Genomic DNA, 17,313 nt, shown 5'->3' with positions numbered 1-17,313 from the left:
GCATGCGTCGCCGCAGTTGCGCCCGACGCAACGCAAATGTGAACGTAGCCTAAATGATTGATTGCGTCGATAAAAACAAGTTTGCTGTCTGTGATTTTTTTTCATAAGCTGTCCAAAAAGAAAAAACAAGTGGCCAATCATGCATACTATGCCTAGCGAATATCAGTGTAATGAATTCCGTATAAAATGTACTGACTTCAGCTTAAAAAATATATAGATATTATTAGACAATTCATTTATTACATTTTGTAGAAATTTAGACAAGCTTACAAATGTTAATAATATAAATGTGTTGTATGTGCTATGAGGCCGATGTGTGGAAAAAAAATAAAATGCTGTTGTCATTTTGCTACAGTTGTTTCTACTAAATTTTGGCTATTCATTGAGGACTCTGTAAAAAAAAAAAAAAATTGCCGGCGGCACAATGCCTCAATTGGTAGCACTGTTGGCGTTGCTTTGCAGTGATGGGTTCTTGATTCAAATCCCACCAAGGACAACATCTGCAAGGAGTTTGTTCTCGTGTTTGCCAGGATTTCCGCTGGGTTTTCCGGTTTTCTCCTTTACGTCAAAGAGATAAGATAAGAAATTTAGATTGTGAGACCCAATGGGGACAGTGATGTCTGTAAAGCGCTGCAGAATATGTTGGCACTATATATGCAAGCAGGGATAGAGTTGGAACCTTGGCTTATCAACTCTACTGTCCTGGCGAGTACAGTGCACAGGTCCTATACTAATTAGCAGCACCCAATGTCAATACTGGCTAAGCTTCAGACTGTTGCCTCCCCAACTGCACAGCCATGTGTGGAGTCCTGATTATCCATACCCGGTGTCAAGATTTACATCGCTAGTATGCATAAACATCCCCTTGCAAAAAATTGAGCATGATTGCATCTTCCTTTTATTTTTCCAATTTATCATCAATCCCCCCATTTCTCACAGGAAACTGATATATGAAGAAGAGTGTGGTGGGCTCCTCTTACTTTAAAGTAGCCATAGCTCACCAACAATCACCATCATGCTTTGTATGGATGTAATATACAGTGTAGCAGGCTTGATGTGAGGAGGCACTGAGAATAAGCCACTCTTTCTACAACAGTAAGGCCGGCGTCACACTTGCGAGTTTTACGGACGTAAGAGCGCAGAAACTACGTCAGTAAAACTCGCAAAAAATACGGCACAATTATTCTCTATGCCCCTGCTCCTATCTGCCGTATTATACGGCTTTCTACGGCTGTAGAAAATCGCAGCATGCTGCGTTTGTCACCGTATTGCGCAAATAAAACGTCAATGAAAGTCTATGGAAGCCCCAAAAATACGGATTACACACGGACCAGAAGTGCGACTTGCGAGGAATACGCAGCGCTGTTAGAGAGAAAAGCCGGTAATTCAATTGCCGGCTTTTGCTTTCTCCTTCCTAAACCCGACATGATATGAGACCTGGTTTACATACAGTAAACCATCTCATATCCCCATTTTTTTTGCATATTCCACACTACTAATGTTAGTAGTGTGTCTATGCAAAATTTGGCCGTTCTAGCTAGTAAAATAAGGGGTTAAATGGCGGAAAAAATTGGCATGGGCTCCCGCACAATTTTCTCCGCCAGAGTAGTAAAGACAGTGACTGAGGGCAGATATTAATAGCCTGGATAGGGCCCATGGTTATTGGGCCCCCCCCCCTGGCTAAAAACATCTGCCCCCAGCCACCCCAGAAAAGGCACATCTGGAAGATGCGCCTATTCTGGCACTTGGCCACTCTCTTCCCATTCCCGTGTAGCGGTGGGATATGGGATAATGAAGGGTTAATGTCACCTTGCTATTGTAAGGTGACATTAAGCCAGATTAATAATGGAGAGGCGTCAATTATGACACCTATCCATTATTAATCCAATACTAGTAAAGGGTTAAAAAAAACACACATTATTAAAAATTAATTTATTGAAAAAATCACAAAGGCTGTTGTATTTATTCTACTCTCAATCCACTCACTGAAGACCCTCGATCTGTAAATTAAAAAAAAATAATAAACCAACAATATACATACCTTCCGAGGATCTGGCACGTCCAACGATGTAGATCCATCTGAAGGGGTTAAAATATTTTGCAGACACGAGCTCCGCTAATGCAGGATGCTCATTTCTGCAAAACCCCGGGGAATGAAGCTAAATATAGGTCAATGATCTATATTTAGCTTCATTTGCGGTGAGGCGCCCTCTGCTGGCTGTTCCTAGATCGTGGGAACTTTCCTAGAAAGCTCCCTTGCTCGAGTTCATATGAGGACAACCAGCAGAGGGCGCCTCACCGCAAATGAAGCTAAATATAGATCATTGACCTATATTTAGCTTCATTCCCCGGGGTTTTGCAGAAATGAGCAGTCTGCATTAGCGGAGCTCGTGTCTGCAAAATATTTTAACCCCTTCAGATGGATCTACATCGTTGGACGTGCCAGATCCTCGGAAGGTATGTATATTGTTGGTTTATTATTTTTTTTTAATTTACAGATCGAGGGTCTTCAGTGAGTGGATTGAGAGTAGAATAAATTAATACAACAGCCTTTGTGATTTTTTTCAATAAATTAATTTTAATAATGTGTGTGTTTTTTTTTTTTTAACCCTTTACTAGTATTGGATTAATAATGGATAGGTGTCATAATTGACGCCTCTCCATTATTAATCTGGCTTAATGTCACCTTACAATAGCAAGGTGACATTAACCCTTCATTACCCCATATTCCACCGCTACACGGGAATGGGAAGAGAGTGGCCAAGTGCCAGAATAGGCGCATCTTCCAGATGTGCCTTTTCTGGGGTGGTTGGGGGCAGATGTTTTTAGCCAGGGGGGGGGGGGCCAATAACCATGGACCCTCTCCAGGCTATTAATATCTGCCCTCAGTCACTGTCTTTACTACTCTGGCAGAGAAAATTGTGCGGGAGCCCACGCCAATTTTTTCCGCCATTTAACCCTTTAATAGCTAGAACGGCCAAATTTTGCACATACACACTACTAACAGTAGTGTGGAATATGCAAAAAAAAAAATGGGGATATGAGATGGTTTACTGTATGTAAACCAGGTCTCATATGTCGGGTTTAGGAAGGAGAAAGCAAAAGCCGGTAATTGAATTACCGGCTTTCTGCTATCTCGCGCTGTATGAAGTAATAATATATATACATATATGTGTCTCTCTGACATATATATAGAGAGAGAGAGAGAGACAGTATATACTCGAGTATAAGCCGACCCCCCTAATTTTGCCACAAAAAACTGGGAAAACTTATTGACTCGAGTATAAGCCTAGGGTGAAAATGCAGCATTTACCGGTGAATTTCAAAAATAAAAATAGATCATTATTTCCCCATAGCTGTGCCATACAGTGCTCTGCACCGTTCATGTTTCCCCATAGCTGTGCCATATACGGTGCTCTGCACCGTTCATTGTGCCCCATAGATGTGCCATATACGGTGCTCTGCACCGTTCACTGTGCCCCATAGATGTGCCATATACGGTGCTCTGCACCGTTCACTGTGCCCCATAGATGTGCCATATACGGTGCTCTGCACCGTTCACTGTGCCCCATAGATGTGCCATATACGGTGCTCCGCACCGTTCACTGTGCCCCATAGATGTGCCATATACGGTGCTCCGCACCGTTCACTGTGCCCCATAGATGTGCCATATACGGTGCTCTGCACCGTTCACTGTGCCCCATAGATGTGCCATATACGGTGCTCTGCACCGTTCACTGTGCCCCATAGATGTGCCATATACGGTGCCCTGCACCGTTCACTGTGCCCCATAGATGTGCCATATACGGTGCCCTGCACCGTTCACTGTGCCCCATAGATGTGCCATATACGGTGCCCTGCACCGTTCACTGTGCCCCATAGATGTGCCATATACGGTGCTCTGCACCGTTCACTGTGCCCCATAGATGTGCCATATACGGTGCCCTGCACCGTTCACTGTGCCCCATAGATGTGCCATATACGGTGCTCTGCACCGTTCACTGTGCCCCATAGATGTGCCATATACGGTGCCCTGCACCGTTCACTGTGCCCCATAGATGTGTCATATACGGTGCCCTGCACCGTTCACTGTGCCCCATAGATGTGCCATATACGGTGCTCCGCACCGTTCACTGTGCCCCATAGATGTGCCATATACGGTGCCCTGCACCGTTCACTGTGCCCCATAGATGTGCCATATACGGTGCTCTGCACCGTTCACTGTGCCCCATAGATGTGCCATATACGGTGCCCTGCACCGTTCACTGTGCCCCATAGATGTGCCATATACGGTGCTCTGCACCGTTCACTGTGCCCCATAGATGTGCCATATACGGTGCTCTGCACCGTTCACTGTGCCCCATAGATGTGCCATATACGGTGCTCTGCACCGTTCACTGTGCCCCATAGATTTGCCATATACGGTGCTCTGCACCGTTCACTGTGCCCCATAGATGCTCCACATAAATCTCTGCCGCCGCTGCTGCTGCAATAAAAAAAAAAAAACACATACTCACCTCCCTTGATTGCAGCTCCCGGCGTCTCGTTCCGGCGCCTCCATCTTCCCGGCGTCTCTGCTCTGACTGATCAGGCAGAGGGCGCTGCGCACACTATATGCGTCATCGCGCCCTCTGCCTGAACAGTCAGAGCGCAGACGCCGGGAAGATGGAGGCGCCGGCCGGGAAGATGGAGCGACGCTCGGCGGCTGGAACGAGGACAGGTGAATATGCTATACTTACCTAGTCCTGGCGATCCTCGCGCTGTCCCTCTGCCTGGTCTTCGGTGCCGCAGCTTCTTTCTCTATCAGCGGTCACCGGCACCGCTGATTAGAGGAATGAATAGGCGGCTCCACCCCTATGGGAGGTGGAGCCGCTTATTCATTTCTGTAATGAGCGGTCCCACGTGACTGCTGAAGAGGGGAAGAAGCTGCAGCACAGAAGACCGTGGGACGGCAGGGACAGCGCGAGGATCGCTGGGACTAGGTAAGTATGCCTCACCCCCTCACCCGCTGACCCTGCCACCCACCTTGACTCGAGTATAAGCCGAGAGGGGCACTTTCAGCCCAAAATTTTGGGCTGAAAATCTCGGCTTATACTCGAGTATATACGGTATGTTTTTTTGTTTTTTTTTAACACATGGATCCCTTGTATAGCCGTATGTCGGTTTTGCAAGCCTGCGATAAAAACACGCATTACGGCTGCCATACGGATTACATACGGAGGATGCCATGCGCAAAAAACGGTGACACACCCTGCCTATGGAGGAGCTACGGATCACTATTTTCGGGACTTTTCAGCGTATTACGGCCGTAATATACGGACCGTATTTTCATACGCTGTGTGTGACGCCGGCCTTAGGCTGTGTGCACACGTTCAGGATTTTTCAAATTTTTTTTTTTTCGCTAAAAAAAAAAAAACCGCTCACATTAACCCCTTAGCGACCGCCGATACGCCTTTTAACGGCGGCCGCTAAGGGTACTTAAACCACAGCGCCGTTAATTAACGGCGCTGTGGAAAAAGTGAATAGCGCCCCCCAGAGTCGGATTTTCTCCGGGGTCTCTGCTGCCGGGGGTAGCCGAGACCCCAGAGAACATGATTCTTGGGGGGTTTTGTACCGACCCCGCATTTGCGATCGCCGGTAATTAAACGTTTACCGACGATCGAAAAAAAAAAAAACGCGATCTCTTTTTAATTTCTCTGTTCTCCGATGTGATCGCACATCCAAGGACAGAGAAAAGGGGTCCCAGATAGCCCCCCGATACTCACCTATCTCCCCCGGTGCTCCTCGTGGCTCTCGGTGGGCGCCGCCATGTTCAAAATGGCGGGCGCATGCGCAGTGCGCCGGCCGGCCCCGGGAGAATCTTTGGGGTCTCGGCTGCCGGGGGTAGCCGGGACCCCAAAGAGCATGATCGGGGTCGGTTTTAGTGTAATTCTCTGTCCTCTGATGTGATCGCACATCAGAGGACAGAGAAATAGTGGGATTCGGGGACCCTATTATACTTACTGGTGTCCCTGGGTCCTCCTGCTGCTCCTCCTGGCCGCCGGCATCTTCTGGGGAAAAGAAAATGGCGGGCGCATGCGCAGTGCGCCCGCCATCTGCCGGCCGGCAGGAGAAGAGCAGTTGGGGCTAAAATTAGGGTTAGGGTTAAGGCTAGGGTTAGGGCTAAATTTAGGGTTAGGGTTGGGGCTAAATTTAGGGTTAGGGTTGGCGCTAAATTTAGGGTTAGGCTTCTTTCACACGTCGGTACGGGGCCGTCGCAATGCATCGGCCCGACATACTGACGCACGTTGTGAAAATTGTGCACAACGTGGGCAGCGGATGTAGTTTTTCAACGCATCTGCTGCCCAATCTATGTCCTGGGGAGGAGGGGGCGGAGTTACGGCCACGCATGTGCGGTCAGAAATGGCGGATGCGACGTGCAAAAAAACGTTACATTGAACGTTTTTTTGTGCTGACGGTCCGCAAAAACACTAATCCAGTGCGCGACGGACGCGACGTGTGGCTATCCGTCACGATCCGTCGGCAATACAAGTCTATGGGCAAAAAACGCATCCTGCGGGTACATTTGCAGGATCCGTTTCTTGTCCAAAACGACGGATTGCGACGGATGCCAACAAGTGTGAAAGTAGCCTTAGGGTTGGGGCTAAAGTTAGGGCTAGGGTTGGGGCTAAAGTTAGGGTTAGAGTTGGGATTAGGGTTAGGGTTTGGATTAGGGTTGGTATTAGGGTTAGGGTTGGCATTAGGGTTATGCTTGGGATTAGGGTTAGGTTTGGGATTAGGGTTAAGGTTAGGGTTGTGATTAGGGGTGTATTGGGATTAGGGTTAGGTTTGAGGTTAGGGTTGAGATTAGGATTAGGGGTGTGTTGGATTTAAGGTTTTGATTAGGGTTATGGTTAGGGTTGACATTAGGGTTGTTTTGGGGTAAGGGTTGTGATTATCGTTAGGGTTAGTGATTAGGATTATGGATCGGGTTGGGATTAGGGTTAGGGCTGTGTTGGGGTTAGGGTTGGAGCTAGAATTGGGGGGGGTTTCCACTGGTTAGGTACATCAGGGGGTCTCCAAACACGACAGCCAATTTTGCGCTCAAAAAGTCAAATGGTGCTCCCTCCCTTCTGAGCTCTGCCGTGCGCCCAAACAGTGGTTTACCCCCACATATGGGGCATCAGCATACTCGGGACAAATTGGACAACAACTTTTGGGGTCCAATTTCTCTTGTTACCCTTGTGAAAATAAAAACTTGGGGGCTAAAAAATCTTTTTTGTGGAAATAATCTATTTATTTTCACGACTCTGCATTCTAAACTTCTGTGAAGCACTTGCGCATTCAAAGTTCTCACCACACATCTAGATAAGTTCCTTGGGGGGTCTAGTTTCCAAAATGGGGTCACTTGTGGAGGGTTTCTACTGGTTAGGTACATCAGGGGCTCTGCAAACGCAACATAACGCCCGCAGACCATTCTATCAAAGTCTGCATTCCAAAACGGCGCTCCTTCCTTCCGACCTCTGCCGTGCGCCCAAACAGTGGTTTACTCCCACATATGGGGTACCAGCATACTCGGGACAAATTGGACAACAACTTTTGGGGTCCAATTTCTCTTACTACCCTTGTGAAAATAAAGACTTGGGGGCTAAAAAATCTTTTTTGTGGAAAAAATTTATTTATTTTCACGACTCTGCATTCTAAACTTCTGTGAAGCACTTGCGCATTCAAAGTTCTCACCACACATCTAGATAAGTTCCATGGGGGGTCTAGTTTCCAAAATGGTGTCACTTGTGGGGGGTTTCCACTGTTTAGGTACATCAGGGGCTCTCCAAACGTGACATGGCGTCCGATCTCAATTCCAGCCAATTCTGCATTGAAAAAGTCAAACGGCGCTCCTTCACTTCCAAGCTCTGCGGTGCGCCCAAACAGTGGTTTACTCCCACATATGGGGTATTGGCGTATTCAGGAGAAATTGCATAACAAAATTTATGGTTACATTTCTGTTTTTACACATGTGAAAATAAAAAAAAAATGGTTCTGAATTAAGATGTTTGCAAAAAAAAGTTAAATGTTAATTTTTTCCTTCCACATTGTTTCAGTTCCTGTGAAGCACGTAAAGGGTTAATAAACTTCTTGAATGTTGTTTTGAGAACCTTGAGGGGTGTAGTTTTTAGAATGGTGTCACACTTCATTATTTTCTATCATATAGACCCCTCAAAATGACTTCAAATGTGATGTGGTCCCTAAAAAAAAATGGTGTTGTAAAAATGAGAAATTGCTGGTCAACTTTTAACCCTTAACTCCCTAACAAAAAAAAAATTTGTTTCCAAAATTGTGCTGATGTAAAGTAGACGTGGAAAATGTTATTTATTAACTATTTTTCGTGACATATCTCTCTGATTTAAGGGCATAAAAATACAAAGTTTGAAAATTACAAAATTTTAAAAATTTTCGCCATATTTCTGTTTTTTTCATAAATAATCGCAAGTAATATCAAACAAATGTTACCACTAACATGAAGTACAATATGTCACGAAAAAACAATCTCAGAATCAGCGGGATCCGTTAAAGCGTTCCAGAGTTATAACCTCATAAAGTGACAGTGGTCAGAATTGCAAAAATTGGCTCGGTCATTAAGTACAGGTCCAAGTACCAAATTGGCTCTGTCACTAAGGGGTTAAGCATCCTATTAAAACAATGCAATCTGCATTTTGTATGCACATGCTGTGTTTTGTTTCCTGAGCGCAATCGCATTCTAGAAAAAAACAGCATGTTCATTAATTTGAGGAGTCGCGGGGATTCCGCACACATAGGAATGCATTGATCCACTTACTTCCCGCATGGGGCTATGCCCACCCTGCGGTAAGTAAGCGGATCATGTGCGGATGGTACCCAGGGTGGAGGAGAGGAGACTTTCCTCCACAGACTGGGCACTATATAATTGTTAAAAAAAGGGAAAATAAAAAAGTGATATACTCGCCTTCCGATGGCCCCCGGAGTCCTCCCGCCTCTCAGCAGTGTACGCGGCGCCTTCAGTTCCCCAGGATGTTGTGTGCGAAGGACCTGCGATTACATTGCGGTGACATCACTGAAGGTCCTTCGCACACAGCATCCATGGGAACGGAAGCCGCCGCGTGCACCGCTGAGGAGATCGGGACGCCGGAAGGTGAGAATAACCATTTTTTAAAATTATTTTTAACACTCTATCATGCATAGGCAGCATCAATAGTAATAAGTTGGTCACACTGGTCAAACACTCTGTTTGACAAGAGTGACCAACCTGTCAATCAGTTTTCCAAGCGATGCTACAGATCGCTTGGAAAACGCTAGCATTTTGCAAGCTAATTACGCTTGCAAAACGCTAGTGTTTAGCGGGAATACGCATGCCAATTCCGCATGCGATATACCCGTGGCAGGAGTTGCATAATTGCCGCAGAAATTTCTGCGGCAATTCTGCAACGTGTGCACTTAGCCTAAATCTCCAACGTGAATGCACAGTGCAGTGGCGTGTTATAGTTCACTGATGAGGGTATTCACGGAGTCTCGAAAGATCCAGATCCTGAGTTATTCCTCGAGTATCTCTTTACCCCAGAGCACAGCTACAAAGTAGAGACACTGTAGGAAATCAATAACAGGTAAGCATTAACCAGTTAACAAATACTACTTTGTAAAGCTAAAAACAGGACCTTTGAAGTAATGCAAACATTACCAAGCTGTGGTGACTTTCATGATCAACAGGTATTGAGCCGCCCAGTGTTGGCAGAAAACGATGGTTTCCGTTGTAGATGATGGCCACGAGAGACAGGTTGTGATTGAAAATTTCACTCCAGTGCTGAATTTATTATTCTAATACACACAGTGATGACAGCGCTAAAGATGGACATTTTTAATATTACATTCATCATCATCAGTACTTTCTAAGGCAAATTCAATTGTCTGCAATGTACTTGTATAGGAATTATAAGACAAGTATTAACATTCAGCTGTTTGGTAAAGAATAATGACAGTTTTATGTTTGGACAATTTTTAATTAGTGATAACCTGTAGTATTACTGATTGCTTTCTGCGTTTTATATTGGGTGTTCATCAGTACAATTGTTAAAAATGTAGAATTGTTAAAATAATTGTTAGGCATAAAATGACTATAAGGCCACAGACTTAGGCCAACGTCACACTAGAGAGTTTTACGGACGTATGAGAGGCGCAGAAACAACGCATTGCACACGGACCAATGATTCTCTATGGGGCAGCTCCTATCTGCCGTATATCTCTCAGCCGTATTTTACTGGCTGAGAAAATCGTAGCATGCTGCGTTTGTCAGCGTATTGTGCAAAAAATCCACCAATGAAAGTCTAAGGGGTAAGAAAAATACGGATTACACACGGACCATAAGTGTGACTTGCGAGAAATACGCACTGGTGTTCTATAGAAAAGCTGGTAATTCAGCGCGGTGTACTGTAAAATCACACTGACAGGTTAGAATAGGTAGAATAAATGTCTGCACATAGTATAGGTGTGTGTATGTATAAATATAGATATATATTTATTAGGTGGCGAGTTCCCACCGCTGCACAGGGGGAATCTCAAACCATATCCACTGCGGTTTCCCATTCTCCTCCAGTCGCAGTGGAACCTGCTCAGCAGAGGCGTCGATCCCAGCATCTGGCTCAAGCTGATACTGTGCGCTTGGTTACTGCTGCCTTTGCAGGCTCAGCCTTTGTAGCCAGCACTGTTCAGCGGCGAGCAGATGTTCCAGGGACTAAAAGTCCTGCTTTTCTCCTACTGAGCATGCCCACGGGTCGACCTCTCATTGGAGGATGGGGGTCACATGCTCAGGTCCTGTAGCAGCTCCTGTTGGACCACTAGGAAGGTCTTGTAGAGCTACAGCTATAAAAGGTTCGCATGGCTGCTCGGCCATGCGCTAGTATAAAACTTAAATTGTGTGTGAGCTTGTATGATTGTATCTGGTGAATGCTCCTTAATGATCCCCTTCCCTCCGGTTGTTGCTTGGGCATTAGAGTGAGTGGAACTAAGATACAGTGCCAGTCAGTGGCTAAGCCTCCGCCACAAACTAGGTCAGCGTCCGTAGCGGCGTACATAAGCGCGATGCTGCACGCACTCCGTGCGCTATTGCTTTCCGTTAGCGGTTCGCAGTTGCGTCCGCATTAATAATCTTAATGAGAAGAACAAGGAGCACCGAGCGCACTACTATAATGTATAAATAAATCCTACCCGGGGTGCAAGAGTGGCAAACCTAATATTGCAAAAGAAAAAAGGAAAGAAAGCCACAATGAACATGCACACCACAGGCGTATAAGACACCAATAAGTCACATATCAGAAACAAGAAGTTTATTGGTACACCACACAAAAATTTAAAACATAATTAAAACAATACGACATGAAAAACTTGGTCCATGTACATATAATGACATATAATATTTTAGTAAACAATTACATGCCTGCACAAAAACATAATTATAAGCCTACCCCCTGGCTCATGGGACTAAAGCAAAAAAAATGCTGTGATGAATCCCCATATAGACCGCCCGTATCCAACAGGCAAATGGAAATAGACAAAAGAGAGGCGGAAAATGACCTGACTGCAGTACCTAGTAATAAGCCACCCAGGAACCACAGATGGATGGAATTGGAAAATACCTCACAGGAACCGATCAGGACCTGCCAACAATATGCAGTTTTAGAATATTAAACCGCCCATGATAGAACCAGAACGTATAGCATTACCCAAAAGAGGAGTAACGGGACGAGGTCCCCGTGTGCAGGCAAGCTGGACCAAGAGACGTGACCCCACGCGTATCGCCCTCCCAATAGGGCTTCGTCAGGGGAAGTTGTGTAAGAGCCACATCCTGTTTAAATAACACACAATGTAACAGACCTGATAGAGATCCTGTGACCATAGCGTGGGCGGAAGTAAGCCATACCATCCACTGCGCATGCGGAGCCAGGGTCAGCCCGGGCATAGCGTACCTCCCGGCTTGAGAAGCAAGGGAAACAACTGTTTGGACGCATGGCAGAGCTCAGAACCGAAGGAGTGCCATTTGACTTTTAAATGCAAAATTGACTGGAATTGAGATGGGACGCCATGTTGCGTTTGGAGAGCCCCTGATGTGCCTAAACATTAAAACCCCCACAAGTGACACCATTTTGTAAAGTAGACCCCCTAAGGAACTTATCTAGATGTGTGGTGAGCACTTCGACCCATTAAGTGATTCACAGAAGTTTATAATGCAGAGCCGTAAAAATAAAAAATCATATTTTTTCGCAAAAAAGATTTTTTCGCCCCCAATTTTTTATTTTCCCAAGGGTAAGAGAAGAAATTGGACCCCAAAAGTTGTTATACAATTTGACCTGAGTACGCTGATACCCCATATGTGGGGGTAAACTACTGTTTGGGCGCATGGCGGAGCTCGGAAGGGAAGGAGCGCCATTTGACTTTTCAATGCAAAATTGACTGGAATTGAGATGGGACGCCATGTTGCGTTTAGAGAGCCACTGATGTGCCTAAACATTGAAACCCCCCACAAGTGACACCATTTTGGAAAGCAGACCCCCTAAGGAACTCATCTAGATGTGCTGTGAGAGCTTTGAACCCCCAAGTGTTTCACTACAGTTCATAACGCAGAGCCGTGAAAATAAAAAAAAAATTTTTCCCACAAAAATTATTTTCCAGGTCACCACCTGACAGCACACTGGAGGACGTCCTTGTTATCCTTGATGGGACAGGAAACACGAGAGGTTAAAAGGACCCTCCCCCTACCACCCTTCAGTGTTTTTCCTGTTCCATCATGGATAGGAACGACGAGAGGATCTACTGTTCTGTGCGGGGGAATGCGGATCAGGGGGGCTCTGCCTCACCCTTCCCTCCATGAGACACCCGCTGGCTGACACCCGCCCGAGGGTCCCTCGGCCTACCAGTGTAGCGCTGCTCCTGGTATGGGGATCGCTTCTCCCTGGCGGGGGCTCTCGATCCTTCCGTCGCGTCCCTTGGTGCGAGCGATCCCAGCGGCGGCCTCTGCAGATGCCGGCGTCTCCATGCGGTCGCTGGGGGAAGCAGATCCTCGCCGCACCTTCCTCTCTTTCCGGCCGCGCGTCACTTCCGGTTTGCGGCTGAGGGGGACGGATGACGTCTCTGAAACAGGAAGTGCAGAGGAAGAGCGGTGGAGAGTGCGGGAGCGCTGAATTGAACAGAGGAACAGAATAAAATAGTATGGTGCAGGGGCAGTAGCGATCTCTAGAGCATCATGGAGGACGCAGCTAGAGCAGAGGGGCAGGAGTCGGCAGCGCTAGTAAGTAGGGAAGCCCTGGTTTAAAAAAAAAAAAAAAAAAAGACGCTAGTGTTTGCTATATATATATATATTTTTTTATAGGCAGCCTCCTTGTCCGAGAAATGGGTGAAGAAGCCCATTAGGAATAAGAAGTGTCCTATCTGTGCAGTTAAACTAAAGGATACCTGGCAGAAACCCCTATGTGAAGCATGCACCTGCAAAATCATAGGAGAGGAACAGGCGTCTCTTATGACAAATATGAGAGCCATGATAAGGGAGGAAGTTCAGGCTTCAGTTTCAAGTCTGCTACTCCCTCAAGTCTCACCTTCACCTTCTGAGAGGCCAAGGAAAAGGCCGAGGGTCGATTACTCTTCTGAAGACTCATCATCCTTTGGGTCGGAGGTAGAGGAGGAAGATTAGAGTAGAGATCCTCCGGAGAAAGGGAGAAGATATTTGTTCTCCGCCGCAGACACAGGAGAGCTGTTGGAGGCAGTGTGGCATACCATGCAGATCGAGGAGCCTCAGCCATCTTGTTCTGTTCAGGATGAGATGTTCGGGGGCTTGCGCTCGCAGACCTCTAAAGTCTTCCCTGTAAACTCCCATATCAGATCCATGATTCTGGAGGAATGGGAGGAAGCCGAGAAAAGACTGACTATCCCTAAGGACTTCAGACTTCGTTTGCCGTTTGATCCAGACGAAGTTAAAAAGTGGGTCGATATACCGAAGATAGACATACCTTTGGCTAAAGTATCCAAAAGGACTGCAATTCCTTTTGAGGACTCTTCCAATCTAAAAGAGCCCATGGACAGGAAGGCAGACGGCCTTTTAAAAAGGGCCTGGGAAAGTTCTTCGGCGATTATTGGGGCTAATATTGCAGCGACATCAGTGGCTCGCTCCATGGACCTTTGGTTAGATGATCTTCAAGATCAACTAATAGCCAAAACTCCCAGGGAAACTATCCTGAAATCCCTACCTTTGCTAAAGTTAGCAACCACCTTTTTGGCAGACGCGTCCGCAGAGTCTGTTAGGCTTGCGGCTAGGGGTCAATCCCTATCTAATGCAGCCCGAAGAGCTATTTGGCTCAAAAGCTGGTCGGGTGACATGCATTTTAAAAACAAATTGTGTTCTATACCCTTTTCCGGGGGCAGGGTCTTCGGACCGGTCCTCGACGATATTTTAGAAAAGGCCGCAGGCGTAAAAAAAGGGTTTCCGGAAGAAAAACCTAAAAAATTCCAGCCCTTTCGGAAACCCCGCTATAATCAAAAACCCGATTACAGGGGTAAGGGAAAACAGGGTAGATGGAGTTACCAGAAAGGAGGGGATAACAGGCCTAAAACCAAAGACGCGAGCTACTCGGGATCAGGGTCTAGCTACCGCAGGAAATGGCGCCATCAGAGTAGGGTGTCGTCTGGCCGGATTCCTGGGAGGTTGGAGGGAGATTACAACAAGTCCATGGGTCTTACAGATAGTGTCCCAGGGATACAAAATAGAATTTACATCCCTTCCTCCCGAAAGATTCCTGGTGTCCAGCTCTCATCTAAAATAATCATCCCCCATGTGGTCAGATATACAGGACCTCTTAAAAATGGCGTTCTTGTTCCGGTACCCCCTCGGGAAGAGTGCAGAGGTCACTACTCCAATCTCTTCTCAATAACAAAACCATCGGGAGAATCAAGGACAATTATAAATTTGAAACATCTGAACAATTGGGTCCTTTACAAAAGGTTCAAAATGGAGTCAATTCGGTCTACCATCCCTCTGTTGGGAAGAGACATGGTAATGTGCACTCTAGATTTAAAAAGTGCATATTACCATGTACCCATTTACCTAAGTCACCAGAGGTTCCTGTGGTTCACGGTAAACATGGGAGGAAAAATCTACCATTTCCAATTTCACTGTCTCCCCTTCGGCCTGGCTTCCGCTCCCAGGGTTTTTACAAAACTTATGGTGGAAGTGGTCGCTTACCTGAGGAATCAGGATATAATGGTGATTCCCTACTTAGACAACTTTTTAGTAGCGGCAGACTCAGAAGTCCAGCTCAGGATCAACTCTCAGTCCCTCATCTCAACACTAGAGAATCTGGGATGGATTATAAATTGGGAAAAATCAGATCTAATTCCAAAACCCAGAATAAAATTCCTGGGAGTCATGCTCGATTCACAAGCAAGAATGTCCTTTCTTCCAGAAGACAGGCTAAAGGGCATAATAAAGAAGATCCGTCACATTTCTCGACGCCGAAATACGATAAGACACGGTATGAAAGTACTAGGTCTGATGATGGCCTGTATCCCTTGCGTAAGATAGTCAATTTCACTCTCGACAGCTTCAGCAGGGAGTTCTGAGGAGCTGGAACAGAAGACAGAACTCACTGAACCGGACTCTGAACCTTACTTCTCAAGTCAAAAGATCTCTGGTGTGGTGTACTCTCTCCAGAAACCTCCGACTGGGGGTGCCATGGCTTCAAACACCGAGCGTATCAGTTACGACAGATGCAAGTCAGCTCGGTTGGGGAGGTCATGTCCAAGGAAAATATTTTCAAGGTCGCTGGGAAAGGAAAGACAGCAACCAGTCATCGAACCACCGAGAACTACATGCGGTTTGGAAGGTCTTAACGGCGGTGCAACATCTGCTGCAGAACAAACATGTGAAGGTCTTCTCAGACAACACGACAACGGTAGCCTTCCTGCGGCATCAAGGGGGCCCAAGACATCTGGCATTACAGGACCTGGTGGAACAGATCTTCAGGTGGGCAGAAAGGTCAGTTCTGTCAATCTCGGCGGTCCACCTGGAGGGTTCCAAGAACCAGTTGGCAGATTTCCTCAGCAGGAAAAGCGTATCCCCTACGGAGTGGGAACTGAACAACGAGGTATTCAGAGATCTGTGTCAACGTTGGGGGAAGCCAACGGTGGACCTATTTGCTACAAAAGAAAATGCAAAGGTCAAGATCTTCTACTCCCTAAACCCCTGGGAAAATCCAGCCGCGATCGATGTCTTCTCACAACCCTGGAACCGCGGTCTTCTGTATGTATTCCCTCCTCTAGCAATGATCCCGAGGACACTCAGGAAGATCTGCGAGGACGAGGCCAAAGTCATCCTCATAGCTCCTCACTGGCCGAAACGAAGTTGGTTTCCTTTGTTAAGAAAACTGTCAGTGGAAAAACCCCTCCTGTTACCAGAAAGAGAGGATCTTGTTCTACAGGGCCCAGTTCTACACCAGAATCCAGGAGCACTTCAGCTGGTGGCCTGGATCCTGAACGGAAGGTCTTGACGGCAAAAGGGCTTTCAGATGACGTCATTTCTACCCTTCAAGCCAGCAGGAAGCCGGTGACATCGGCTATCTATACTAAAATATGGAAGCGATTCTGTGGGTTTTGCGGAGAGATGACAGTTGATACTGAACATCCAAATATCGCCAAAATTCTTGACTTTTTGCAGTCAGGGTCTCAAAAAGGTCTTAGAGTACATTAAGGGTCCAAATGGCGACCCTGAGTGTATTTTTCGATTCTTCCCTGTCTGCCCACCCCTGGATTAGTAGATTCTCTAGAGCAGTCCAGAGATTAAAACCACTGATTAGAAGATCAGTCCCGCCGTGGGATCTGAACTTGGTTCTAAATTTCCTATGTGAGTAGATTCTCTAGAGCAGAGGTCCCCAACTCCAGTCCTCAAGGCCCACCAACATGTCATGTTTTCAGGATTTCCTTAGTCTTGCCCAGGTAATAATTGCATCACCTGTGCAATGCAAAGGAAATCCTGAAAACATGACCTGTTGGTGGGCCTTGAGGACTGGAGTTGGGGACCTCTGCTCTAGAGCAATCCAGAGATTAAAACCATTGATTAGAAGATCAGTCGCGCCGTGGGATCTGAACTTGGTTCTAAATTTCCTATGTAAACAGGCGTGGGATGTAACGGGATATAGAAATCAACAAACTCTCCCTTAAAACCGCATTTTTAGTTGCGATCACGTCGGCAAAAAGATTGGGGGAACTGCAGGCTCTATCGGTGCAGAATCCGTATTTGCAGATCTTCGAGGATAAATTAGTACT

The 17,313-nt window shown here is 46.4% G+C and overlaps 1 long non-coding RNA gene across 3 annotated transcripts in view; it reads left to right on the top strand.

The window, feature by feature from the left end:
- Positions 1–17,313, top strand: part of LOC138647589 (uncharacterized) — a 117,687-nt gene that overhangs the window by 1,965 nt on the left and 98,409 nt on the right. The gene's annotated exons all lie outside the window — the stretch shown is intronic.

This window comes from Ranitomeya imitator, chromosome 8 (genome assembly GCF_032444005.1).
Source record: "Ranitomeya imitator isolate aRanImi1 chromosome 8, aRanImi1.pri, whole genome shotgun sequence".
NCBI classification, from domain to species: Eukaryota; Metazoa; Chordata; class Amphibia; order Anura; family Dendrobatidae; genus Ranitomeya; species Ranitomeya imitator.
Note: the sequence above shows the minus strand (reverse complement) of the source record. Positions and strands in the feature narration are given on the sequence as shown.